General features: G+C 36.1%; 1 protein-coding gene across 4 annotated transcripts in view; it reads right to left on the reverse strand.

The window, feature by feature from the left end:
- Positions 1–12,071, reverse strand: part of SLC25A21 (solute carrier family 25 member 21) — a 182,174-nt gene extending 170,103 nt beyond the window's left edge. For 2 of the 4 annotated variants that reach the window (XM_017742268.1, XM_017742265.1), the window contains exons 1-2: positions 11,947–12,068; positions 9,107–9,173 (exon numbers count right to left, since the gene is read on the reverse strand). The gene's annotated coding sequence lies outside the window, so the exon portion shown is untranslated. Of the gene's footprint in view, positions 1–9,106; positions 9,174–11,946 lie in introns of all 4 variants that reach the window. The other 2 variants (XM_008639589.2, XM_017742269.1) reach the window with 2 other exon arrangements.
- Between the last annotated feature and the right edge of the window lie 15,685 nt (positions 12,072–27,756).

Genomic DNA, 27,756 nt, shown 5'->3' on the forward strand with positions numbered 1-27,756 from the left:
GCTGTTGCAGTTGCTTAACTCCCAACTCTGTGTTCTTGTTATACTTGTACAACTAATTTTGTCATTCTTAAATTGAGGGCAGCAGGTAGGTGGCCTGGACATCCTCCAGTTAGGCTCTTTTTCTATCACCCCCTAATTTGATGCTGCAGAGACTCAGAGCTGTCAGTCCCCGGTTCCAGCCATAGTGCATGAGAAAGAACACTGTGAGCCTAATGGCACAATTTGCTAGCAGCTGTGCCTCAAAGTCAGCAGGAGAGAAACAGTATTTTGTGGTAACAGTGCCATACAAAATAACCATAAGCAGCACATGGCAACTTTATTCTGTCTATTTCTGAATCTCACTCTGTTCCTGAGGTAAGTGTATGTTGTAGCTCAACTTCTGGCCGTCAAATAATTACAGAGAACTTCCAGTCTAGCCCTGGCAAGCTCCTTCCAAAGATCTAGAAACTCGCTTCAAAAGAAACTGCCACAGAGCATTTTCTCTAGTGGCTTTTCATTCAGTTTGGCATAGCAGTCATCTTTTCTGTCCAATTGTTTCTCAGCTAAAAGCACATCCTTTTCTCAACTGCCAGCTAATTCATTTAGTTAAGGGACATGCAGCCAACATGTCACACTTTCCAGCTTACTTAAAACTCAGTCTTATAACACCTTCTTCTTTCGCATGAGGAGTCATTAGTGGGGTTCAGTATAAAGTCATATTTCCTTTAGATTTAGTCTCAGCAAAAATATTTGTCTGCTAATGCAATAATTGCCAAAGCATATTAAAAATGGATAAGTGAGAAAGTACATACATATGACATACATATGAACATACACACCATACAATGATGTGAAGAAGCCTAACAATTAATTCCTTTTTCATTCACTAAATACAGCATATCCTCAATGTTAGACACTCATATAACTTCATCTAAATCTACTAAGTTTTATTTATAATGGCCTTTCACAAAAGTGCTAAGGATGGACCCAGTGATGCCAGATGTTGAGAACTTTCAATTCCAATTAATTTTAATGAGACCTGAAAGTATCCTGAATGTCCAACCCAGTTGCTAGATAAGTAATGACCTTCAGTCACACTGGAATTTCTGAATCCTAGTAAAATTATGCAAAAAGACAGCATACACAGCACCAAATTAAAGCAGATAGGTTCACCCTATATTCAATTCACTGTTAAAACTGTCCACTTTCCCACTCTCTCCATGAGTGTGATCCTTTTCTACCTGTTTCTCCTCTCTGTTTTATTCTACTGCAGTGACCAAGGAAAAAACCAGATGCACAAGCTCATGCTAAAAACCCGAAATGTCTTCCCATGCCATTCAAGCTTCACATTATTTCAGACGCCTGACTCCCTGCACAATACTGTGAACTGTGATCTAAGTTTTGAGAATATGGTGGTACTACACAGTTGAAGGTTTTTAGAGGATAAGGAAGGAATATTTGCTACTGATCCAATTTATCTGAAATGAAATCATTTTCTCACCCTCCCAGCAGGATTACAGAGACAGGCAGACTTGAATTCATACCAATATGAATTAGAAATCTAATATTAAAAGTAAAATAACAGAACGTGCATTTTCTCACAAGCTGCAGTTAATACATAGCAAATACAGGCTAAAAACACTGTTTCCCACAGATATATGAGGTTTTCACCTACATTTCTATGGAAAGGGGGAATACTGAAGCTTTCAGACTTCTTGCCTCTCTTACAGCTGGAAACAGGGATAGGAACTGTAAACTCAGTTTGGAGAAGGACAGACTGAGGGCATCTGCCTCAAATTATGCTGGGAGCAACTGTGACATAGTATGCTTGTGCTTAAATAGATGTATTTCAGTGCACTGCCAAGATTATGATTTCTAGTCTGCCTCAGTCTCTACCTCTATTTCTTTTGGCTCTAAGCAAGGCAGAACCAGAGACGCTCTATGACTTTCCTAGAGAAATAAAAAGGGCACAGACACAGAATCCAGTTATCTCAATTCAACTAGTTAACATGCATCAGCTGAACCATGGTAACTGCCTTTGTGCCCATGCTTAGCCCTAGGAATATATGCTTGTTTGATTTGCAGGCCAAACTATTGACAGAAGGCTAAATTGTAAAGCAGTAATAAAATGTTCTTATCGTTGAGCTTTTGGAATCTAGAATTAAAACTGAGGATCACTAAGCTCCTCATTCTGCACATTGGTTTTAAGAAACCCATGGAGCAGTACCAAGGAACACACCACACTTTGTATTTGCTTCTCCCAAGGGTCTGATATGATATATCAAGAACTGAACAGTAAACTGCTCCAAAATTACTCTGTAGTAAACGGAAGTCAACCTACTGGTTTGGGTCTGTCTTGCATGGATTTATTCCTGTGTTTATCTTTAAAAGAATGAGAAGCTTACCAGGGCTAATGAGGCTACTTAAGTGTATAAGACACTCCAAAATCACCAGCCTAGTTTCCTTGCATTGAGGCAGCCTTAAAACTACGTTATTTATCACATGGGGTGGCATTTATCTCATCTACTACCTTAGGCAAAAAGTCAGGCAACTAGTCTAAGGAAACAATTTCCCACTAAACCAGGACAGATAAAAGTTTCATGGGATAACATTTGCCCCCACTTTAGATACCAATCTTAGGACAGTTTTGGACAAGATGCCTCTCACTGTGCACTTTAATACAGGAAGCTTAGATAACTAGCTTAGACTAGACACTGAATTTATGCATGGATAAAATTAAGGAAAACTCTAGAAACTCAAACCATGTGTGAAAACTTAAAAATGTAGAATTGGCCACTGAATGTAAAATTATATTAACCTCATCAAGAGAGCCAGATAAAAAGCAATAGAATTAAAGCAAACAGAACCACCAAAACCATTCATTGTTGATGTTTTGGTTTTATTTTCTATTTTTTAAAACTGAGTGCATCTGAAATCAGTACTTCATTAGCAAGAATCATACATACATATATACAAACCTACCACATGTATATTCTTTTTTTAACATATACCTTTAGTTCTTGTGATAACTACAAATGAATACAGTTCTGCTGCTGTAAGAACATCCATCCCCAAAGAAATCTGACTAAAGCAAAATAATTTTACATATAAAATTTCTCAGGACTCTGCTTTCCCTGTGAGAAACTTGGAAGGCAAGGAGAAACAACAGCTGTTTTTCCACCTATTTTTTTTTCTTGTTCATCAAAACTGAACTGTTACCTCTTCAGTAACAATTCAAATACTATGGATTAACTACAAATATGACCTCCAAAATAAAAATCTAGAAAAGAGGAAAACTATTTTAATCTGATGTTTTTGAAGTAAACATTTATTTGAGAAACTTCTTAGGAATAGAAGCATATTGAAGAACCAATATACAACAGGAAGAAAACTGACTTTTATGCAGAACATTTTCTAAATCAGAATATTTTCTTTCAGATTTGGCAGAAAAATTTTGAGAGTAATGAGTTTTCAGTTTTTCTCCTTACCTTTTCTCGATGTCCAATTTTTTTACCAGGTCTGAAGGAAAGAAGCAAGAGAAAAACACAAGGTATCCCCACACAAATTAATATACTGAAACCAAAAAGGTGGCGGTGAGGACATATTTCAAAAGGCCTATATGCGCCCTACTCTTCTCAGTTCTATTAAAAAATTCCCTAGCAAATTCCAATGACAGCATAGCACATGGGACTTTCTCCAGTACAGCTCACATGCATACCTCTCCATTTAGTATTATCCTATGTGTATAGAAAAGTGCATAAGGAAATGAAATATTTATTTGCTCATGATGTTTTAAGAACATTTAATGATAAAATATATCAAAACACATAGCATATTACCCAAAACTCACTGCATCAAGGTACAACAGAAGTATCATTAAATGGGTATTACTACAATTTTAACTTAATCCTTCCAGAAAGAGGTAGATCATTAGAATGAAGATAATTTTTCTAGTTCTTGAGTACTAAGTGACTCTCATGTTCATAAGTTAACAGCATCAGACAATGACCTAGTTTCATAGCCCAGTCAGCTTTGTCAAGCTCCTGACATGCTGAAGAGCTGGACCTCTCCACACTATCAAGTATTTACATTTTGAAAGAGATGTAAGTAATAACTTCTTTCTCAGTGTTATCACCTCAGTGCTTTAGGTGTGAGTAGGAACACACTTGCAGAAATTAAGACTCCTGCTTTACAAAAAAAGGGGAAAAAGAAAAAAACAGAAGAATATTGTCTATTTAAAAAGTTAATATTAACTCACTTTTCAAGTCAAGATTGAAGTGCATTCTAAAAAATGATATTGCAAAAACTAAGAGAAACAATTCAATTCACTTAGACTGATAAAGACACTACTACTCAAGCTGTCAGCCTTCCACTGTTTTCCAGTATGGAGAATATCCAAAAAACAAGAACTGCAGGAGCTCATTGCTTCCTTGCTTACACTCACACCCAAGGGACCTCAGCACAGAAGACAGAATCATCTGCCTTTTCTCAATAATTTGTATAATTCTGCTGTGTAGTCGAGTAATTACTACAAACTAAGACTCTCTCTTCTTGCGAGGGAGAAGGTGGATGTAGATTCACACATTGCTGTAGGCTAATTCCTTTTCTCTGGATACCCTGACACTACAGTAATATTATTTGAAATCAACATGCAAACAACATCTTAAGTATTTTATTTCATTATGTGCAAGTATAGGTGAATTATTGTTACAGAGTTAAAATTAAAACCATACTGGGCATGAGAACTTCAACACTAGGCTTGAGCCTGCTGTGATGTGATAAATGAAGGTGCTGTAAATCTCTGCCTGTCTTTGGTTGGCATCCAACTGGAAATTGATCTCCCATCATTTTCCTTCAAAGCTTGGGTGTAACTCCAAAATCCTGGCCAACATTTCCTTTCTCAATAAAATAGGATCAACACACCTAAAGATGTGCGAGAGCTACAACAGAACTTATGGCAGATGCCACATTTGCCTACTCACTGCACCACCAATAATGACGAATGCTACTTTGTAAAAGACTCCTCAGTATTGAAAAATAGTATATAAAACCATTTTTAATATGCATGTACATATAAAATGGATTTTGAACCTAGGCAGTTTTGTTTTGGTGGGTCCCTTAACATATAAGCAGTAAAAGTTATAGGGATGTTTTATATTCCCAGTTCCTCATAGAAATGGATTTGGAAAGCTGTTTCCAATACTTTGGCAGTCTACATTTTAATAGGGAAAAATAACTGCTGATTATTATGAAACAATGAGCCACATTTCAAGTAATCCAGCCAATCAGTAGAAAGGATTTGAGGCCTTCTGGTTTATATTTGTGTGCAAACAGCTGTATTTCATTTTTTAGCCTCTTTGTTTTCCAAAGCTTTTTAACTTTTTGTCAGATAAAATCCCTGTTGTCATGGTGGCCAAGACACCAGCAAAATTAGGGTGGAAGAAGGGTGAGAGTTATAGAGGAATGGAAAGCCCCTGGTTGAAGTCTGTAAAAAAAATCCACCTCCCAAAAATAAAATGAATGTATAGAATAAGAACAGTTCATCTGTAGGTAAAATATTGACTCCAGAATACATTGCTGGGTTATTGTTGTGATCTCAAATCACATTGATAACTGCCTGCTAAAAAGTAGCATAAAAAATACTGCATCACACAAACTTGACATCATAAAATTCCTAACTTCCTAATTTTGCTAACAACTTATAACTTCCTTGGGAAACTGTTTGGATTTATTTTAATAAAGCAATTGGGGAAAAATGAACACTGGAAGAATTCCAGCTGCAGTACGTGCAGTTCCTAAAAATTAAAAATAATAAAATAATTTCATTACTTTGTAGCATTTTATTGCCTCTTTTGAGATTTACTTTAAAATTTAATAAGTTTTTTGCACTATAAAAATCTGAGTAGAATTTCAGTAGGGCCAAAAAAGTCTAAATCTATCTGGCACTGCAAATTAAAATGAGCTTGGTGTTCCCAATTCAGACCTCCTGGGACAGAAGTTAATGTCACAGAACTACTGTATAGAGAGCATAAATCTGTGCTCCATATTCCAAGTACTCCATGCATTGGGCTTTCATGATTGCTGTCTTGATTGAGCCTATGTTTTAGTGTTATGGGAAGCTTTGATTAGGAAAGATCCCAAAAATAATTAAAAGACTCAGCAGATAGCCTAAAAAAAAGAATACATCATGTTAGGCAATGGCCAGCAGAGAGGGGCAGAAGTCACAGGACAGTGCATGAATACATCTGTGCTTTCAATCTCTTCAAGAAACAGCCATTTCAGAGACCTTGGAGAACACCCAAAAGAAAATCTCAGCATTTAAATTCAGTAGGCCAAATTCAAAGGCTTGCTCAGAACTCTCTGACCTCCAGATACAGCCTTCTCATGGCAAACACAGAAAGCAGTTAAAGTAACCTTTTAAATCTTTTCCCTCTGATATGGCCCAAGTTGACCCTCAAATTCCATGGGATGTTTTGCTACAAACTAATCAGAAATGCAAAACGTACTTCTTAAAAATTGTTTATGTTCTATGTAAAATTGATTTTTTTTCCCTTTAATACTAAAATTTGGTCCATCTGTTGAGAAAACAAAATATTCTAAATATATACAAAGAGTAGAACTGATTCATTCCACTAGCAATATCCTGTGGTAGATGCATTTTCATCAGTATGTTTGTCTTGCAGACAAAATGAATATCAGATGGTGGTTCTGAAAAGGGGCAGACCTAACATGAGGTGATTAGTTTCAAAAACAGATTTTTATTCTTGATAAATTATTACCAAATACAATCATCTGTTGATTGAGGATATAAAACAGATTGGTCATACCATAACCCACAGGTTAAATGAAAAATGGAAATAAGAAGTTTATTTAACATAGTCTTGCAATAGGTTCCTGAGCAGTGCAAATCTAAGGCAAATAATTAGATTTCCAATTTAAAGATATACATTTGTTAAATCAGACATTTCTTGAGGTCATCGATGTCTTTATTCGCTGTTCTATCCACATTGTGTGCTATATACACACAGACTTTTAGAAATGCGTAAAAATATTTCAGCTTGTAACCAATGATTCATGTACTTTGTACAAGACTTATCAAGTGGAAATGCCATTGACATTTTATTCAATTAAAGTTGATAATCTATTACATTTGTAGATTATTTGTGGAGAAAATAAAACTGCTGGTCTACAAAAATAAATTCTAATTGAGTACTACAGAGAAAACAAAAGTGTTTCTTACACCAGTAGGAATTGTAGAAGCAAAGAATTTTGACTTACTAATAGCAAGTCATAAAAATACTTGACTAGTAGGTATTATTGAAATCATGGCATAAATAAATACGGGCATTTGAGGAAGAAATTATGCTCCTCCAAAACTATCTTCTTTTATCTTAAATCAATTATAGCAGCACTGTGTTTAACATGAAGATGAAAAAACCCCAGTGAACCTAAGTTTTCCCAACATTCACTTACAGTTAAGTAAAAACTGTGACATATTATCATCTTTTCATTGGATTCTATGACAGGTAGTTATCTAGGAAATATTCCCTACATAAAAGTTCTCATGACAATGATAAAGTTACAGCCATGAATATAAGCATTCCAAGTTTAGTAGTGACAAGCTTACAAAATGAATTCAGAGAAATTTCCCATTCTTAGAGACAGTTCTGTAAAAAGATCTTAAAAACAAAGCTACCTGCTGACTAGAAGTGTTTACCTTCTTTATGTTCCATTACCAGGAATTCTCCCACCACCCATAAAACTTATTCTGTTCTTCTGTTAAAACTTTTTAAAATGTATGCTAAATCAAGAAAAAGCTATTAGTTTGCTTCTGTTTTAGTTATTGTGCAAAATTTTCACAAACAAGAAAAGCTTCGCCCTTCACTTACGCTCCAGCTCTCAGTAGCAGGTTTATTCTTATAACATTCAACATTCATATACATTTTTACCATACTAGAGGAAAAAGTAGAGAATTTTGCATTCTTGAGTAGACAGTATTTAAAGTGAAGAAAAATCAACATAACTAATTTTACTTTAACATAATTCTGAGATTTTTAAAGTTTTCATAAACAAGTGGTTTTGGAGATTGCTTCTGAATGGGGGCAATAGAATTTTACACTTCCTGTAAAGCACTTGAAAATACCTAAGTACATAAAGTTCCACTGACATGTAAATTACAATTTTGGGTTTGTTTGGGTTTGTTTGGTTTTTTTTCCCAATAGCCTGTAATTCTGTAGTAGGTATCAGAATTTTCCCAAATATAGCTATATATTTTAATTAGGCAATTATTATATTTCAATTAGTTAATGAAACTCTTACTGTTTAGAAAAGAGTTTTGTTGCCTTTTTTTTTTTAAAATTTGTGCTATTCAAATTATGATAATTGTAAATTGTTTTATTTTATTCAATGGTTTTGCATTTTCATTGCAGACTTTTTCCAGATGGGAATTAATGGGGATCCCTAAGAAGTTTATTGTGGTTTCTAGCCAGTGGAATCTAAATATTTCTTGTACTGCCTTTTGAGTATCTTTTGTTCATTCCAAGTGCTATTACTCTGGATTTGATATAATTGACTCTTAAGCCTGATACTCCTCTCAATACCATCATTTGGTTCATAAGGCATGAGGCACACTGAAGTAAAGGGATCAGCAATCATCATTAGAACATCATTCATGTGAAGTTTAATTCTTCCCTCCCTATCAGCCATCTGTATTTATTCTCCTGCTGTACCCTTCTCCCCACCCCACTCATGATTTTTTGCATGGAAGAGGCTCCAAGGTTCCTGTCAGATGCACAGAGGATTGAGGGGTTCACAGTCTCCTTGGTGAAGTGTACTTTTTTGTATTCTGCTGTAAGTAACATGCAGGAGAGCACCTACCTCTGGTTATTATTGGATTTGCCATCATTGTATTATGAAACAGTAACAGTAAAATTATACAAATAAATTTATATCAGAGAGTAAAGATGGAATAAACAGCATGAATAGGAAAATTAAAAAAAAGCATCCAGTCTTTCTCTCTTTCTCTCCTCATATTCATAACAGCCAATAAACCAAACTTCTACAGTATCAATGACTGGCAATTCATATCAATCAAGTAGAAGCTCAGGGAGTATTTCTCAGCACTTACTATACAGAAGAACAGTTCCTTCATTGAAGTGGAGTCATCATCTTAGTTCAGTACCTTTTCAGGGGACCTGCAAATTAATAAATGGACTAATTTTGTAATTTTCCTATATATTCTCTAACTATTTAACAATGTACCAAGGAATAACCATCTTCACATGGGCAGCATTAAGAAGTTTAAATAAGGATTCTCTGGTGTTTTCTATTCTTCCTCTCCACTCTCCCTCAAAAGCTTCCTAAGTTTAGTTATGAGTATGGCCTTATCTTAGTCTGTAATTTTCACAAAATATCATTGCTGCAGAGACAAATTTAACCATGCTTAACTTAGCAAATAAATCACTTGAACACACCATTACATAGCTCCTGAGGATCATAAAGTAGGTCTACCATGGAGTTGTCACTAAGAAACAAAGACAAATTACATTTCCACTAACCAAATAACTTCCTATCAGTGGGCTCAGCTGTGACAACAGAAATGTTTGTCTTCTCTTTTTCTGCTCTAGGACTGAGAGCCAAAAGAATGCTCAGTCACCACTGTGGATGGTCCCACAAAGAAGCTCACTCTCTGACTTTCCACTTTGAATTTTTGGGTTTGCTTTTATTTTGTACACTCCAGACAGCATTTGTTTGATCAGCTTAAGTAAGGTGAACAACTGACAAAATTTGCACCTGCCTCACATCTCATAAAGTGAGATTATGCAGTGTGTTGGCTAAGTACATATAGGTTTTTCTGCCAGGGATGAAAGTATGCAAGAATATCACTTCCCTATGATTGAAAAAGTACAAAAATAATGTGCTACTCTTTCTTCTTGTAGGTAATGTCAGTGAAACACTGAGTAATTTTTTATTCTCTAGCACCAGCAGAGTGTGTTCACACCTCTCTGAAAAGGAGATTTCTGAGAGTCTTCTAAGTATCTGACCAAATGTTTTGGAACCTTTCATGAAAAAAACTTAACCAAAGCACAGTCTATTTTCCTGAAAATTTCCTCTTTAGCCCTCTGGGTTCCAAAGTGTGCTGGCTTTTTTCCTTCCTGGCTCTAGGCAAAGGCAGATACTCTAAAACATGGGTATCTCGGCTAAGTAAAAACAGGACGAGATTTGCTTGTTGTTTGTTTTGGGGGTTGTTTGCTCTATGAAATACCCCATATGGGAAACTAAGAAAGAACCCTTGGATCCCAGCTGAGACAACTGCAGAGTGATAAACTGCAGGCAGAAAGAATGGAAAGGGACTTCAGAGCACAAGATTTAAAAACCCACCAAGTTTAGGCCTCCTCTTGGCATGTGGAAGCTAGCTGAGGGGTGTGAAATAGTCTGGGGCTTCAGGGGAGCCTAAGAACAACCACCAGGGGAAGATCACACTGTCTTTTCACCAAAGGTCCTTTTACAGATGTATGGAATTAGAGTTAGGGGCTTGGATCAAAATCAGAGCTATTTTCTGCAGTTCATCATATAATTAAAACAGTAAAAGCACTCAAAAAAAATCTCCCAACCTTGCCTGATATACAACTGTAAAAAAGTAGTAGAAAGAAAGGAGACAATATATCATAACATTCTGTTTGCGTGCAAAAAAAGTTCCAGAGAGCCAGAGAAGAGCAGCTGCTCTTTTCACTAACGAGCTCAATACTTTTTCTATTGAAAGCTATTTTACATTCAGAAGGATGACAGGTTTTCTAAGACAATGAATCAACAGCCTATTTCCTTTGACTCTACTGAAAAGGCCAATTTTATCAAGGTTAAATACATAAATAAAGATAAGAAATTGCCATTTATAGTAGCTTATCATTACTCCTCTTTTGCTTGAACATCAATATATAATTTTTGCTTTAGTTATGTTTGAAAGAACTGGTCTTCACAACAACAAATTAACAGGAAGATGTCTTGGACAGCATTGTCAGGATATCCTTAAATATAATGCACAAGTTCAGTCAATATATGTTGTTTCTATCATTTGATATGTACATGGATTTATCACAATGGTGATATTGAGTGCCACCAAGTTTTAACTACACAGTTAGTTTCACTTTTGAGTATTCATTTTTAATTTATGAGCAACAGCATCAACAACATACAACAGTATAACATAGCATGAAGACTTTCCACAAAAGCCTTTCTAAAGAATGAGCACTCTACAGAAATTCTTTTCTAGAAACTTAATTGTTCAGAAAGAGTAATTTCCAGGCTTTGTAGATCATTTACCTTCCTGAAAAGCAAAAGAGATACCCTGGCAAATCAATTTATAATATTTTTAGAGCAAGCCTTTCAGCCTTTTGCTTTCAGCCTTTCCACAGCTACACAGAAAAAGCATGGCACAATACATGCAATGGTTATGAGAAACAAACAGAATCACCCAGAGCCTGATAGCTGGTCAGTATAATGGAAGTGAGCATGTGCTTGGTGAAAGAAGGTTCCAAGACAGTTACCCTGTAGATCTCTCTTCACTGAGATCAGCTACCTGCCTGCCATTACCCATTCTGGACTTTTTAGTTCTGCTCCAAACTGTTTCTCCTCTTGTTGGGACAACAGGGAAGTGCTTTTTCTATCAAGTAAAAACCCAGAGACACTTGCTGACACTGAAAATTAAATGAACTGGCTGTTGTACAATCAGAACACATTCATGTTTCCTATACAACTAACTTATATTGATTACAGTTACCTTGATAACCCTGAGCTCCCAAACTAATATTTTCATGTGACATATAGGAGGTGAGACTAAAATTCTGCTTTTCTAAGAGCAGGATAATATGTAATTATTTATTGCAAAGTGATCTGAAGAAAAAAAAGGCCATGCAAAAAACTATACTATTACAGTATTATTTTTTTGTGTCACAACTGATAAGCACTCACCACAGAAAGAGCAGCTTTTGTAGTCCCCATTTTTCAGAGGTGTTGACTTGCATGGCAGTAAGGGATAAATAGAAAATTGCTGAGTGCGCTCAACAGGCAACCTGAGTAATGAGGTATAGCCCTATCTTTTCTAAATGGAAAAACATAAACAGAAAGGGAAGGAAACGCTGTTAGAGAAGCTTTTAAAAAAATCAACAATTTAATACAAAGACAAGTTTTAAACTACTTCCAAAGATGTGAGTTACATTTAACAATTTCCTTTTCCCATGCCTGTTTTCTAGACTACCATGAAAAAAACTAGACTGCAATAACAGGACTGATGCTACAAATAAATATATCAGAAATTTCTTTATTTTACCAGCTGCTCCACTTTCAAGTACAAATTCAGTCATTTTTCAAAATTTACTAACATGTTTATCAAGTGTAACAGAAAAAAACGTCCAGAGCCAGCAACACTAGAGTAACTATAAGAAAACTTCTGCAATATAGAAAAAACCCCAACATTTTATGCCTGCATTCTCCTTTAAGTGACCTCTAATGCCATTGAGCTAGCTTGTGACAATCACCATATTATCACTGATGTTGCTGTTATAGTAGCCCTATAAAACACAAAGACAGTTGAAATAGAGACATGGTTAAGACCAGTTGAGTTTGCTGCTAGATAGGGGCCAGCATTAAGTGTCAAACTTTGCAGCAACAAAATCTGGGAAATATACGAAACTTCAGGGTGAGATAGCAGAAATGTGCCAACCTTGTAAAATACACTAAAACAGTGACAGTTTGTGTATCAAACAATTTGTCTGCCAAATATTCACACTTATGTGATCCACCATGTCAGCTGACAAACCACCAAAGTGCAGGACAGCAGCCTTACACAATACATTTCCCCCTCTTTTGCCACAGAACAGAAAGGTCATCTGGAAATATGTCTAGGGCTGAATTCTACCTGCACCCTTTAGTATTTGAAACCACTTGTCAATAAAACTGGGATCAATGCAAAACACAACAGTAGCTCCCCACATGTTGAGTGGCCATGACATTTCAACCATGCAATTTTACAGCAGGCAACAAACAAGATTGGAAATTCAGGGTTAAAATCTCCAGTGAAATTTTGTCTTATAAAGTAATGAATGTTGACCAAGAGAGTAAATCAAATGGATCTCCTAACAAACTGAAAACAGCTGTTTGGCTGCGTGTGTCTCTGATTTAAGTTTGGTAATTATTGCCCTACTGTGGCTCAAGGTTATTCTGTATTAGTGAAATAGGATATCATAGGAAAAGCATCCAACTTCTTAATTTACTGTAGCATCAAAAATTCCACTGTATAAAAATAAGCCGGAAATGTAACCTTCTAAAAACTTACCTATAAACCTTCTAAATGCCCATTTATTCATTTGTCTCATGCACAATTGCACAAAATTTGATTACAATAAACTAGAATATATAATGCCAAACAAATGATATGTCACCTTTAGTCACTCCAACTATGTTTTCACATAAATACACTGAAAAACAACTTTATATACGTGGAGTCAGTGATAAAGCATCTTGGCTTAATAGCCCACTCCCTGGACTACTATGGCCTATGTTAGCACGCAGAAAAATTGTTTACATTCTTACAAGAAGCAACTTTCTTTTAAGGTCTCCTCATACAGCACAAGAAACAAAGCCACTAAATTTAATTTTTCAAAGTTTAAAAACTTGTTTAAGAAAGCATGGTAGACATTTGATTAACGAAAACTGAGTTCACTCAATTAATGCTTGATTCCCTCTTAAATCCAAACTACACTGTGGTTTTATTAGTTCTTTTGTCTAGGTTATTAGATGCCTTTATTACCTAAAAAACATGAGTCGATTATCTACATTAATAACGTAATTACTATGGTATTATTGATTTGCCTTTTGGACATCAAACAGTGTACAAGTCCATGGAAGTATAAAAGTGAGTCTCCGGCCAATTAAAATGTCTAAAAAATGAATAAAAACCCTGTGTGCTCTGTGAACATCCTAATAGGATTTCTGCTCTGAAAATTCAACAGCAACAACAAAATTGACTCTCCCTCAGACACAGACTGCAAGTTTTCATTCAGTAGCAATTACTGTACATTGCTACTGAATCTTCAATTCTAACACAAAAATACTTTAATAAACAATAACACAATCCTTGACAATTATTACAAATCCAAGTACTTATTCTTTCTGAATCTTTATTTCAAGACAACTAGGAGTCTTAAGATAAAATGATTCAGGTAATTTAAGGTCAGCTCCAAGCTCCAACTCAGTTCAGTGTATTATTACAGAAATAATTTCATTTAGAGAGTGAGTTAGCATAGATTAATTGCAAACAGACACTTCAAGAGCAACCTTACTCTACCCAGCACACCACACTCTTCTTTAGGTTTCCTATTTTCTCAGTTGAGATATATGCAAATTAAACCTTTGCCAAAAGTTTTAATATGCATATTTGTGCATATATACACTCTAAAATTGTGAAAATTACTGAGTATATGCCACAGAAACAACCTTTTGAAAATACCACTGTGCTAATATTTTTTTTGTCAAAAAGATTGGACAAACTCAAGTAGGAATAGTAGTAAAGTGAGTGTTCATTAATTTTAAAAAAGAGTGGGCTCTATGCAAGTCTTTCTGCACACATAACACAAAACAGGCAGACTTCAATCTGAAATCCCTTCTGCATATTCTTTGCCAAGGAGCAATTTCCATACTGACATTGTTTAAATAATCATACAATAGAAGCCAATAAAGGCACTTTGGCTATGGGAAGGATCAAGATTTACACCCAGTCAAAGACCCCCCCCCAGCTGCATTGCTGAAGAAACCAGCTGGAAGCAAGCGAAGTCCCCATTGTTTTGAATTAAGGATCCCATAAGAGAAGAATGAAAGAGAAAGAAATAGAAGGCACAATAATTCCAATTTATCTGGTGATCTCAAGATCCTTTACTCTTATGGTAACATCAGAGATAAGTTCACACGCCAACTACCAGCTGAAGTACAGTGAGCTCCAGCTCTGCCCCTTATAGAAGGATGGGAATAAATCACCCAAAAACAAGGTCTACTGACTTAGCTTCAGAGGTTTTCCCTGCACACTTCAGGCACCCCTTAGAAGAATTTTTCTAGCTGCTTCTCAGTCTGAATGCAGTCCAAACCTATCCAAATTTAGCAGTTTGACTTTACTAGAAAATAGAGGGTAGGCCCAAAGAAATCTTTGGGCACCTACAAGTCATTCTTCAGCACCAGCATCTGATGTAAACTTTCACATTACCTACCATTTTATGTATTATCTCATGCATAAACACACTCTGGATCCTTGAATGGCACCAAGTGCTGTCATAACTAAAGACAATTATCAATTATGTATTAATAGGCTGTTTCCCTCTGGCACTTCGCTTCATAGAAATGTATCACAAATATTCCATTGAAATGAGGATGCAGATGGAAGAGGATCAAAATAGGTCACCTTGTCATTAAGCAGACTGAGTTGGGCTTAGTCTGAATAGAAGTCTTTCACTGGCATTTAAATTCAATAAGGTTTATTTGATTTAATTTAACATATTGGTTTCCATGAAAACTATAAAATAACTAGCAGAGGATTACAAGGTTTTAAAATACGACATGGGACAACTTGATGCACACATTTCCAAGGAGCTCTGTTCAGGAGATGCCTAACCTTGAAGGCAAATCTTTAGACTTAATGTATCAAAAGCTCCTTCTGTATCCATTAGCATCTGCCTTTTACAGATAAATTAATTCCTGTTTAAGCCTTTCGGGTTTCAAAACTTAAGTAGAGCAACACAGAAGCCACAAGAGTGGTTCAATCCAATATGCAAACCCACAATGTACTCAATGCATACAGACAAGTATCTTGTGATACACAAGACAAGGATCTTGTGAAAACTTATCTGTGGGTGCTTATTAGACAGTAAAAAAGTAGGTATTTGTAGTGCTCAGCTTCAGTCACTTTTTTAAAATGGGAAACCTTAGAAATCTGGTTCAAATTTTAGGATTTAAATCTTTCCTCAATCCAGAACTGTTTCAAAATATTTTACCTGACAGAAGCAGGTACAGGCTAGCTTCAGTTTGAGGTTGCCTTTCAGCAGTAGTGCTGAACAGCATCATTGTGCAGAAAGAGCAAAATGCACAGCATCAGAAATAGTCTATAAAAGATAAAGCATGACTTTATTGTTTAAAATTTCAGACTGACCTAAAAGCACAGTGTGCTATGGCCTGGTATGGAGGGCATCAATCCAGGGTGTTTCACTTCCTGAGAAGCAATCTAGCCAGTTTTGGATCTGATCTCCACACAGGAATACAGAAAAGTCTTCAGCATGATCATTCTACATTATAAGTAATATACAATATAAAATTCCACTATGCTAATTCAGTATCTTCCGAGGGAATACACAATCTTGAATATTCACTGAGACAGTTTTGTAAGGTAACTATAAGGACTGGTGTAATATCAAATTAACTATTTATTCTGAAACATGACAAAATTGACCATTTCTCTGCAATGGCTATCACAGGGCAGAGAATCCAATGAAGACTGCTCATTGACAGACAATGGCTAGTTCTTCATCTTTTAACTCTGGCTTACATGATTTGTGTAACAAGAACCTCCTTCCCAAACACCAAAACATTTAAAAATGCTTAAGCTATTGTTTCTCTTCAAAACATGCAATAAAGTAAAATATTAGTTCTTTAAAACCTGCATTACATATTTTTCCTCGAGAAAACTAATTCCCTATTTCATGTAGGAGTCATTACTTAGTTCCATAGAATGCTTCTGCTTCCTCTGTCTCTAAAATACTCAAATGCTGAACAGAGAAAACAAGTCAGAGATACAGCAACAGTTATTTTAATCCCCAGCAACATTCAGTTGACATTTTGTTTTGTTCTGTTTGCATGGTGTTTTTCATTTCAAGATCAATGATGTTTTCCTCTTAATTAGATTATGCTTTCACATACTAACACACAAACTTAAAGATGAGCTCATCCACCACCAAAATGCCCCTGCAGTCAGAATGCAATTAGTCTTACAATATGTACTTCGAAATTTCAAATGACAAATGCTTAAACAGTGACTGCAAGATCCAGCAATATATGACCTCTATTGGTTAATATTTTGTATGCACTGTAAGCCAACTTCTTTCCTGTACTATACTAAAGACAGACATAATAAAAATAGAGGACAATCTATAAAAATGAACAGAATCAAATCTTTTGATTCCTCTGCCATTTTGCTATTCACACTATGGAGTCCCCCCCTCTTCACAACACATCTGGAACAGTGTCCAGCACCACAATGTTTCCAGAGATTATTTTTGTAATAAGATCCAGAGTAGAGGTGACCTCTTTAAAACTCCTCACTAGTCAGAGTTAGAAAGACATGTTCTGAATCCCTGACATCTACAGAAGACAATTCAAAATGGGGTATAATCTTAGGCTAATTTACTAAAAATCTTAACACTGCTGTCAGTATCTCAGCATGTGGCGATCAGCAGTGACAGTATGCAAGTGTCCTTACACATATTGCAAGTCACTGCCCAGCTGTACAGCAGATGCCTCCAACTAAGCCCAGAACAGGTCAAGGGTGATGTGAATCCTCAAAGTACTGCCAGCTTGTTGTGTTTATCTTTGATGGCTGAAGAGTGCAAATGCCAAAAAAAGAAAACAAACGTTTTCCTTAACCTTGAATTTCCTAAATGATTTAACGTCTTTGTATCCTATGTGAAGCAGTTCAAAATGTGACACTTGTATCTGTAGGCTGGCAAGAGATTATGTAGATGTTACAATGCATGTAATAGAGAGAGCAGAAGCCATTAACCAGGCAGATGTCAGTAGCCTACCTTGACAAGGACTTGCTTGGAATTATCCACAAAGACATCTGCTGACTTAGCAGTCTCAATGGCTTCTCAAATAACATTCTACTGATAGGTACGTGACTAAGGGTTGGGATTTAACCAATTTCCAGTCTTTTACATGCCAAAGAAATTGTTCTGTTCTAAAGGCGTCTAGCTACATAATGCTAGAGCAGAAATGACCAAAGGAACTATTATAGTGATTCAGCTGTGGAATGAGTGCACCACAGCTCACAGTATTACGTAAGACAGAAGAATCTCTTTAGGAAGATTTCTATATTAATTATGATTTTATTTTTAGTATTCTCCAAGCAGATAAAAGTAAAAACATGCATTGTACAAAAGCACACTATATACTCTACTATAGGAATCTAATGGTACAAATGAAGAGTCAGACATGCCCACAACCCTTGTTACCATTATATGTCAAAGTAGATACTTCTCACTATACTTTGAATTCTCTACTCACCTAAGTAACTTCATAAACTTCTGATAGTCTTGCCATTTGAAAGCTAACCCTCTTTTGATGTAGTACTTGGAACATAAACATGGTATGCGGGTACGGAATTAAACAACCATTAAAATTTTAATTAATGAAAATATATAGAGTTCAGAGAAGAAAATAGAGGTACAGGTGAGCTATAAAAGCAGGAACTTCAGCCAGTTCTGCTCAAAAGAACTTAACACTTGGTTACTGCTCTTGATTACTAGCATGGCTGTGCCACAAGATGAGGTTAGTCTCACCTGCTTGGGCTTTCCACTTCATTGCTCTTTCTCTACACCCTCTTTTCCCTCCACCCACGTACCCTCCAGCCCATCCACTTTCAGTTCAATTTTCATTTTTAAGTACTAATTCAGATATTTTTGAAAAGTCAGCAAGGCTGTCTTCTGTTCTGAGAATAACTTTGGTAGCAAGAGAGGAAAAAACCACCAAAAAATTACATTTCCCATTGCATATGATGGTCCTAAAAACTCAACCAGCAACCACCTTCTTGCTGTGACCTCAGAAATTCTGAAGTCCTTGCTGCATAAGAAGTTTTACCAGGGGAGAGGTGGGTTCTCATCCCATCTAAACTGCAGCCTCATGTTTAGAGAATGGGCTGAATTTGGGTCTGAACCCTCTCAAACTGATCTCCAAAAGACACTAGGCACACAACTAATCCTAGTGACTTCATCCGGACTGCTCATCACCGGCAGCAAAAAATTTCCTGTATTTGGCTTTAAAAATAACATAAGCAGGAAATAAATGGGTTGCCACCAGCATTGCCTCAGAAACATGGATTCATCTGATCTCTGGTAATGATTTTGTGCTTTGCATCTTCAATAATGAGTCCTGGTTTTGTGTTCCTCTACTTACTAGTAGGGCTAGACACCTACATTTATTATGGATGTAGGTGGTTTGATTTAATTGCAATGGAAACCTTAAGACTAGTTTACATATAAAACTGTTCACATTTCAGAAATTCCCCCATGGGCATTTAAAATCCTTGGATTTAGAGCTTAGAAAAATCAAAATATTCTTAATGCCAGGTAAGCACAGTTAGTACAGATGATACGAAGTACCTTAGAGTTCTATGATGTTCTTTGACCTCAAAAAAAAAATTCAGATCAATTTATTTTACACTGGTAGATGACTATATAAAATACATACACCTATGAAAACAAGGATATGGCACACAAACATATTCACAAACTGTTCAGGAATGTTCCTGCTGCCTTGTTTTGGACTCTGTTCTATTCAAAGACACATATATATAATAAAGAACTTAGAAAAAAAAAATTTAATCAACATTTTTCACAATATAAGTTTTTACATGACCACTGAACTTTTATTTCAACAAGTCATTCACATCACTGTAGATTGTAATGACACAGAATAATGCTCATTCAAATAGTCTCACTGAAATCAGGTAGGGGCAGACTGACAAACAATTGCTTCTAGAAGAGAGCTACCCACATAAATAGTCCCAGAAAACTGCACTGAGCAAGTCAACAATTTTGACAGTCTGGATCTATATAAACAAGTACCACCACACTAAATTGAATTTAAGAGCAGCTCTGCTCTTACCATGCCTTTGTCTATTGTAAGTTTGATGTGGTAATTGTTTTTTTCTTAAATCAACATCTCAAGATTATCTATAGCTGAAGACAGCTGTGAATCCCAACTTATTAAAAAAAAAAAAAGTTTTATTTTACCTTTCAGGCAAAGAGATTGTTTATAATTGTTACTTTCTCTAGTAATTTTTTTCCTTTTTCATTATTCCATTTAAAGTACTTAAGTAATTGACTGCAAAAGAAATTAGAAAATATGTTCCACATAATAATACTAGAATACCTGAATGTAATCCAATGTAGTCTTAATAGATATGAATTGTCACAGGTTGCTGTCTTCTAAATAATGTTTTGAAACATCTTGCTCTTTATATTTTAACATCCAGATTTTGAGGTCCAGTTACTAGTGTTTACCATAGAAAACTCGGTCAAGCTGGTGTTTGACCTTTGACAGGAAGCTGCCCTCACTCCAGCTAGTCCCAACAAACTAGGCCCAAGACAATAAGCTGCTTTATAGCTATTAGGTAGGCCAGTGTGTTTCTCCAGGAAGACCTCAAGCTGAAAAGCCAACACACTTGACAACCACAGCCAAGGTACCAAGGGCCCAAGCACTAGACGTTAGAAAACAAATGGAAAAGCACACATGGCTACATCTGGAATCCTAATGGGCCACCAATGGTTCCCAGCTAAAGGAAGAATTACCAATGTTATTTTATCATCCCTTGTGCTAACTTAGCTGTTTATGTACAGCAATAAATGATTTTTTAAAAACATATTTGGGTCATTATGTCATATACCACCAGCAAGTACGATTGTTTTATTGTGCTTGGAGTCAAAATACACTGCTATATCCAGATGTGAGGGAAGTTCAAAACCTCTAGTCCTTCTGTATTCATTCCTGTTGGACAAATGGATTAAGTTTTTAAAAGGGAAACTGAGAATTTTTATGGCCTGTACTCCCACCTCACTAGTAAAATTCTCACTGATATTTTCCTACAGAAGTTTGCCTTGCCAATGATAACATTAAATATTACCTTAGTAAGCAACCCAAAATTTCAACCAACAGGAAATGCCACACATTTTATTGCCAAAACATCCCCATTCTCTTCTTCCAAAGCCCCAAGATGTTATATAAAAGAAATAATTTTGATTTTTTTTTTTCTTAAGCTCCTATTGAAATTCAAGGCAAAGTAATCATTGTGCTGTGGAATGAAACTAAAATACATAAATATTTATTAACAGACTTAATAAAGGAGGACTCTGCAGTTATGGCCCTGAATTTATATGTGCAAACCCCGGCTTTTCCAAAATCTACAATCAGAGTATTGTGTTTCCATGTAATGAAACACGGGATTTGTGTAAAGACTCTTGCACAGTATTTCTAACCCTAGCACTATGGCATTTATACTTTGAGATCAAAGCAGAAAAAAAAAGTTGGATCCTCCAGCATTTGCTGCTTGAGAAAGATAGCAACAACTTAGTAAACAAATACCAAAAAGTATATTATTTTTACAAGAAATTATAATAATTTAAATGAAGGGTTCAACATTTTTTTGGCAATACTATTCTAAAACTGACTGTATCCCAACAGTTTAAATCAACATTTATCAACAAAATATTTCACAACTTTCTGTTCCAAAAGACACTGAAAGACTTTGAAAAGAAGTGCAATTTAGCAAGTGACAAATGAATGTAATTTCAGAAAATGTAATTCTAATCGTATTAACATTCCTTTTAATGGAGGCTGGATCAATTTGCAGTCATAATGAATAAACAATTCAAAGAAATCAGGTTTTCTTCCCCTTCCATTCTCATTCTCTTTTTTTCTACTTGATGCTAGCCCTGTTGTAGCTTCACTCCATTTTTTTCCACTTTTTTTGGGGAGGAAGGTGTAAGTTGAGGCTGAGGAGTTTGGGGGAATGGTAGCTCTTGGTTAAGAAAGCCATTTCTCAATAGAAATACACCAGAACTCTACAAGTAACTCCAGAATAGAATACAGTTTCCCATGATCTAAATTTTTTGGTATCATTAAACACCAAGGTGTAGCTGAACGGAGCTGTAGTTTCTTTAATCTAGCTAGGAAGGTTGCTAAGAGTGTGCACACACTTACCACTCAGGTTAAACTACAGCTGTGCCAACCCTTTCACAGCGAGCAGAGGGCAAACCCTGTGGGGAAGACTGCTGACAGGCAAATGATCCAAATTAGACAGATCACACTGTGATAAACACGTGCACGACCCAGACGTGCAATGCTTATGACGATGATGGACTGAGTAATATTCTCAAACATGTTATAGTGAATCAATATGGATGAACTGGTCAATAACCTACAGATGACCTCCATTAAATTAGCTGGGAGAAGATAGCTCAGAAGATTTTAGGGATTCTTCTATCAAATGACAGAAATTACTTCAACACACAATGACTAAAGAAAAAGCAAATAGGAAATCTATTTGCAGCAACATCGATACTAAAAGTTGCTTCTTTTCAAAATAGTTTTGATGGCATTGTTTTTCTTTTAATATTACACTGCTGGTAACCCTTATTTGCCATGGAAACACAGACATGAATTTGATACCCTCAAATAGTGGTTTTAAAACTGACAGAAGAGTGCAGAATGTGAAATTTCCTTGCTTCTGCTGGTAAAAAGCACGATTAAGTAAACAGCTAAGTGTTTCCCCTGATTTCCAGGAACAGCAGAAACACATTAAGTCTAAAGGAAAAAAATACATCCCAGCAACTGATCTCTAGAAAGTTGCTTCAGAAGTTTCTGTTCTGTTTCCAAAAGCTACACTAAATAGGGAAACAAAACACTTAAAAATTCCATTCTTGCACTGCTATGAAGTGCCACATCTCTACATGATGTAGTGTGCTATATTTATGTTTAACTTTGAGATGACAGCATATATGTGTATTATGTCTATACATACACATATATGCATATATATATATATTATGCTAACATCCACACATAACAATTTTAAATAATTCAGAATACCTTTTCCTTGCTGCCTTTCCAGATGTTTTTTACTTAATGAAAGAAACAGAGCAAGGATTAGAGAACCATTTCAGAGAAACACAGAACACATTGACAAATACTGAAAAGATAAATACATGTTTTCATATTCACAGAATGAAATATAAGATACCTTACATATGCCAATTACTCCCTCATGTTACCATTAGGAAAACTTGATCCTTGACAAAAATAGATTTAAAATATATTTAAATCCCATGGGACCTTATATCAGCAGAAGTGAAAGAAAGGAAAACAAAAAAAGATCCTCATTTTGTGCTTTCTCTGCATATTAGTTCATATTATTTTTTTTCTCCCTTTTCTCCAATCCCTCCCTCTATATTCCCCTCCTCTTCTTTCTAAGGGAAGACACATTAAATGATTTATTAATCAGAGTGTTTGCCACATTCACCTGTGCAAGACTATTCATCTTAAGCACAACTTGTTACATTGAAGCAAGTTTTAAATAACATGGAAGGTTTGTATAACTACATCATAAACAGAATGAAAAAATTTGATTTACAAAATTCTTACTGATGAGTTCTGTTCTTGCTACAACAGTGTTTATATTTTCATATATGGAAACTAATTCTAAAAGCACAATTTAAATACCCCTTTCAAAAACCCTGCTGGTATTTATTGGCAGCACAACAGTGTTTATATTTTCATATATAGAAACTAATTCTAAAAGCACAATTTAAATACCCTTTCAAAAACCCTGCTGGTATTTATTGGCAGCCTCCATTATAAATTTTAGATGTACGTAGCAGCAATGATGAGTAATTTCTACAGTTTCTCACTGTACTCTCACAAATTAATTAGAACACATCAGCTTTTAATTTTTTTGGTCTGGGATTTTTTCACAATAACTACATTTTATTGTGGAAAAAATGTGTTTTCCCTCTAGTGACTATTTGGCAAATACGTGTTGAGCATTTCTGCCATTAATTAAAGTGGGTAATTTTTGTTTACTTCTCTATGTCCCAGACATATTAACAATTTAAAAAAGAATGTACTCAGCTGGCAAGGGGCCTGTTCAACAGCTTGATACAGGACACCAAGGTATTTTGCACATTTTGGGTGTATCACAAAAGTGGTGACCTCTTCGAAGAGGTGGGTTCAACAGTTTTGAGAAGGTAATTATTTAGAAATACTCTCCCTATTAGACAATAAGAAATACTTTAAACCAGTGCGTAAGTCCATTTTTAAAAGCAAAGAGATGTTTGCAAATGGTTATGAAATACTTCCACATGTGATCATATTTTCACAATAATGGTGACTATCAAACGTTATATTGCACATTAATTTTTATTGTTGAATAAGATAATGGAGCCAAGAATACTGTAGACTGTAAAGCACAGCCTGTTGCAGCTTATTTCCTGGCCAACTCTTCATACCACAGATGTCGGGCAGCTATCCCAAACCATTCCACATATTTACTGGTGCTCTAATTTTTTCATATTAGAAGTCCTGTGTTTAGCTGTTCTCCTCAGTAGCATTAACCAAGCAGTTCATAAAATCTGTTTTTAAATGCAGCTGCAAATATCAAACTGCTTTGTGAAGCCACTTGTTTCATATTCCCCTTAAGACCACAATCTGCCATTAACAGAGACTAAATGGCCTGTGACTTAGGCAGAGAAAGTTGTTCAAAAGCCAACTAACATCTTGTTTCAGAGGGTACTTTTGAAACAAATGTCTAATGTCAAGTTTAAATATAGGCCTATAATTAACTATGTGGAGCCATCAGAGCTTAAATACAAGCACTGCCAATACAGTGTCCAGCTAAAATTAAATTTTAGTCTTTCAAAGGCTGAATAGCCATAAGCTCTTCAGGCAAAATTAATAACGGAGACCAATATGGTTTCAACACAAAGTAACCACAGGCCAGACCATCCAGCAGAGTTATATGCAACACAACTGAAGACTTCTCTAGTCCACAGCAGCCCAACACTATTCCTACTAACATCAGTGGGCACTCAGGCTAAATTTGTACATGTGAACTGAAATTCACTGCCTTCCAACAGAATTTTATAAATAAAACCTTCCAGGTCTAAAGTTGAATATCTTAGGACAGCCCCAGACAGTGTATCTTACTGAAGCCAAAAGTGTCGAAAATATGAAGGTTTGTAGAGTACTAAATTTTGCCAGGGGTATACAGCTGAGTGTTGTCCAGGGTTTTCTTAACATAGACCATTGTATTTTTTAAAGGCAGAGAGTACTTCATTGGCTAGGAGAAAGGCAGGAAATTTTTCTTTGGCAGGTTGATTTCTTTTTCTTTTTTTTTTGTTTTGTTTTCTTTCTTCTCCTTTTTTTTTAAGTTTTAAATTAGCAGATGTTTGAAGCTGCTCCAAGGTTTGGAATGTGGAAGAAATCCCAGTGGAGACAGATTAGTGGCAGAAAGCAGGTGAGGTGGTCAAAGGTGGATGTAAATACAATTTATCAGATGAATCTGCAGTTTGTCACATTGGTATCACCATTGCACATGTGGCAGATATAAAAGCTTTGGCAACTGAGAATGAACATCATTCCTCTAGCCAGTGTAGCTAGAGAGAAAATGCATAGCAACACAGGGATGTGGTACAAAGAAATGATTCAATAAATCCTAGATTTTACAAAAATTCTACAGTGTGTGTAGAAAGGATATGGACAGGGGTTCTACTAAATAAAATCCCCAAAACGACAAACCACAAAAAAACCCCCAACTGAACACTGACACACCCACCCCTTACCCCTCATCCTCCCTCCCATCCCTCCCTCCACCCCAAAAACAAACTTTCTCCGTAACTGGCAAACTAAGCTAGGCAAACGTCAGCTCTCAGACTAAGCATGAGTCATAATATGACCCATTTGTCTGGTCAAATAGCTCAGATATGATTCTATAACTCCTCCCAGGTGCTCAGTTCTTACATCACAGTATTTTTAGGTGAAGCTTTCTACCATTTCTGACTAGAAAACAACATCTTACTCTGCTGAATGATTTGTCATTATCTCAGTTACATTCTCCTTTGTGATACCCAATACTACAGCAAAGAAATATATTCATATCTTTAGTACAAAATACTGCACATCTACTCAGCAAACAACCAGAAATTTATCCTTTTTTTGGTCTCACAAGATTACCAGAACAACTTCAATGGAATTGCCTTTATCTTTAACGTGCTGAATGTCCCCAGACAAAAAGCTAGAAAGCTGAATAAAATCAGGGGACTGGATGCTTGGTCATTAAATTACCTACCTGAGAACACTTGGTTCATTTGTGCATCAGTGTCATTTCACTGCAGCAACAAAACTGTGAACATACATAACATTGCTATCTTCTATACAACAGGTATAGTGCTTTGGTTCTCTTCTCTATATCATAAATAGTTAGCAAAACATATCTACATCTATATGTATGGATTATAGTATCAGTTCCCTCACACAATTGATAGCCAGAAATATGGGCCTCCATATAAAATGGCTTGGTGGAAACTGAACAAATTAAATTAAATTTATTAGAACTGTCTAAGAACTGCTGAAGTCTGTCTCTTCCTCAAAACCCCTAACTAGTCTACAATGTTATAGCCCTACCACCATTTGATGCCTACATAGAAATAAACTCATAGGGTGCTCTTTTAGTTGTGATGAAATGCTATGGCATCTATATGCTAAGGTAGTCAGGACTGGAAGTTTCCCTTCTATGGATGAAGGGACTGTCAGCACCATGCAGCACACATGTACATTTCCCAGGAACCTTGGTAAGGAGGTGGGCCTGATGAAACTCCCTCCCTCTCTTTCAAGCCCAATTCAGCAGAAGACTCTAGTTGAAGTCCAGCTAATACGAATAGCTGGGAAGTACCAGAAGCGAATCCTCAACCAAGGATTCTTTGGGTTTGGAAACAGTTACCCCCAGCTGCCAGAAGTGTCTCACATTTAATGACTGACTTCACCTTCTTGTAGAGATTATTTTTTTCAAATTTTAAGGGAGGAAATCTGGAATTTAAAGTTTTCTACTATAGTAAAACTAGGTTTTCTTAAGTAGCATTATAAACTGATTATGTCAATTGCAGGATGTTCATAATGGTTTTCCTAGACTGCATATACTCTCCAATAGGTTTAGTAAACAAGCAGATGAATAAAATAACTAAGTAGACAAAAATATTAAAGGCAAGAGGTTTTTTCACACCACCAGCAGTGGTGGTAGCAGCTATCACCACCAGGGTCAGGATTTAAAGTAGATACCATAATTGACAGGGTGCTCCTGGCTCCATTTTATGATGCAGCTGTACATTCATCAGTTTGAAAAAACTAATTTCAAGAACAGTGATAAATTTAACTATTGTGAGGAAATTGAACTGTGAGTTCACGATGCAAAACTACCAAGATGTGGGTGAAAAGAAAAATGTATATACACATGGAAGCGTTACAACTGTTATTGTACTGAAGAGCTTCCTTTCTTGGGGGCTGTGAGAGACTGAAATGTTACTGGTGAATGGCTCAAACAATTAGGTATTTGCAAAAGCAGCAGGTGCTTTGCTGACAATGTGCAGGGTAACAGCCCAGGTGCAGGGGGGGTGAGCACCAGAGGCTGGTAACAACAAATCAACCTTTGTTTAGCAGAAAGATGGGGTTTGAGCCAGGTAAGGGAAGAGGCCAATAAGAAGCAGATCCTGTGAGGTAGGATAGCGCTTTTTTATGGTACCAATGTTCTCCCTTACACAAGTGGCTCAGGTGTGAGAACTCCCTCCACAGAAGTACCAGGACATTCACAAATAGGTGTTCATACCTTCTGAAGAGGCGTAACTGGCTCAACTACTCAAGGCAGCTGTCATGTCTTAGAAGGTGTCATAAACCACCAAAGACCCCCAAAGCATCCTGAGACTC

This window comes from Corvus brachyrhynchos, unplaced genomic scaffold (genome assembly GCF_000691975.1).
Source record: "Corvus brachyrhynchos isolate BGI_N302 unplaced genomic scaffold, ASM69197v1 scaffold115, whole genome shotgun sequence".
NCBI classification, from domain to species: Eukaryota; Metazoa; Chordata; class Aves; order Passeriformes; family Corvidae; genus Corvus; species Corvus brachyrhynchos.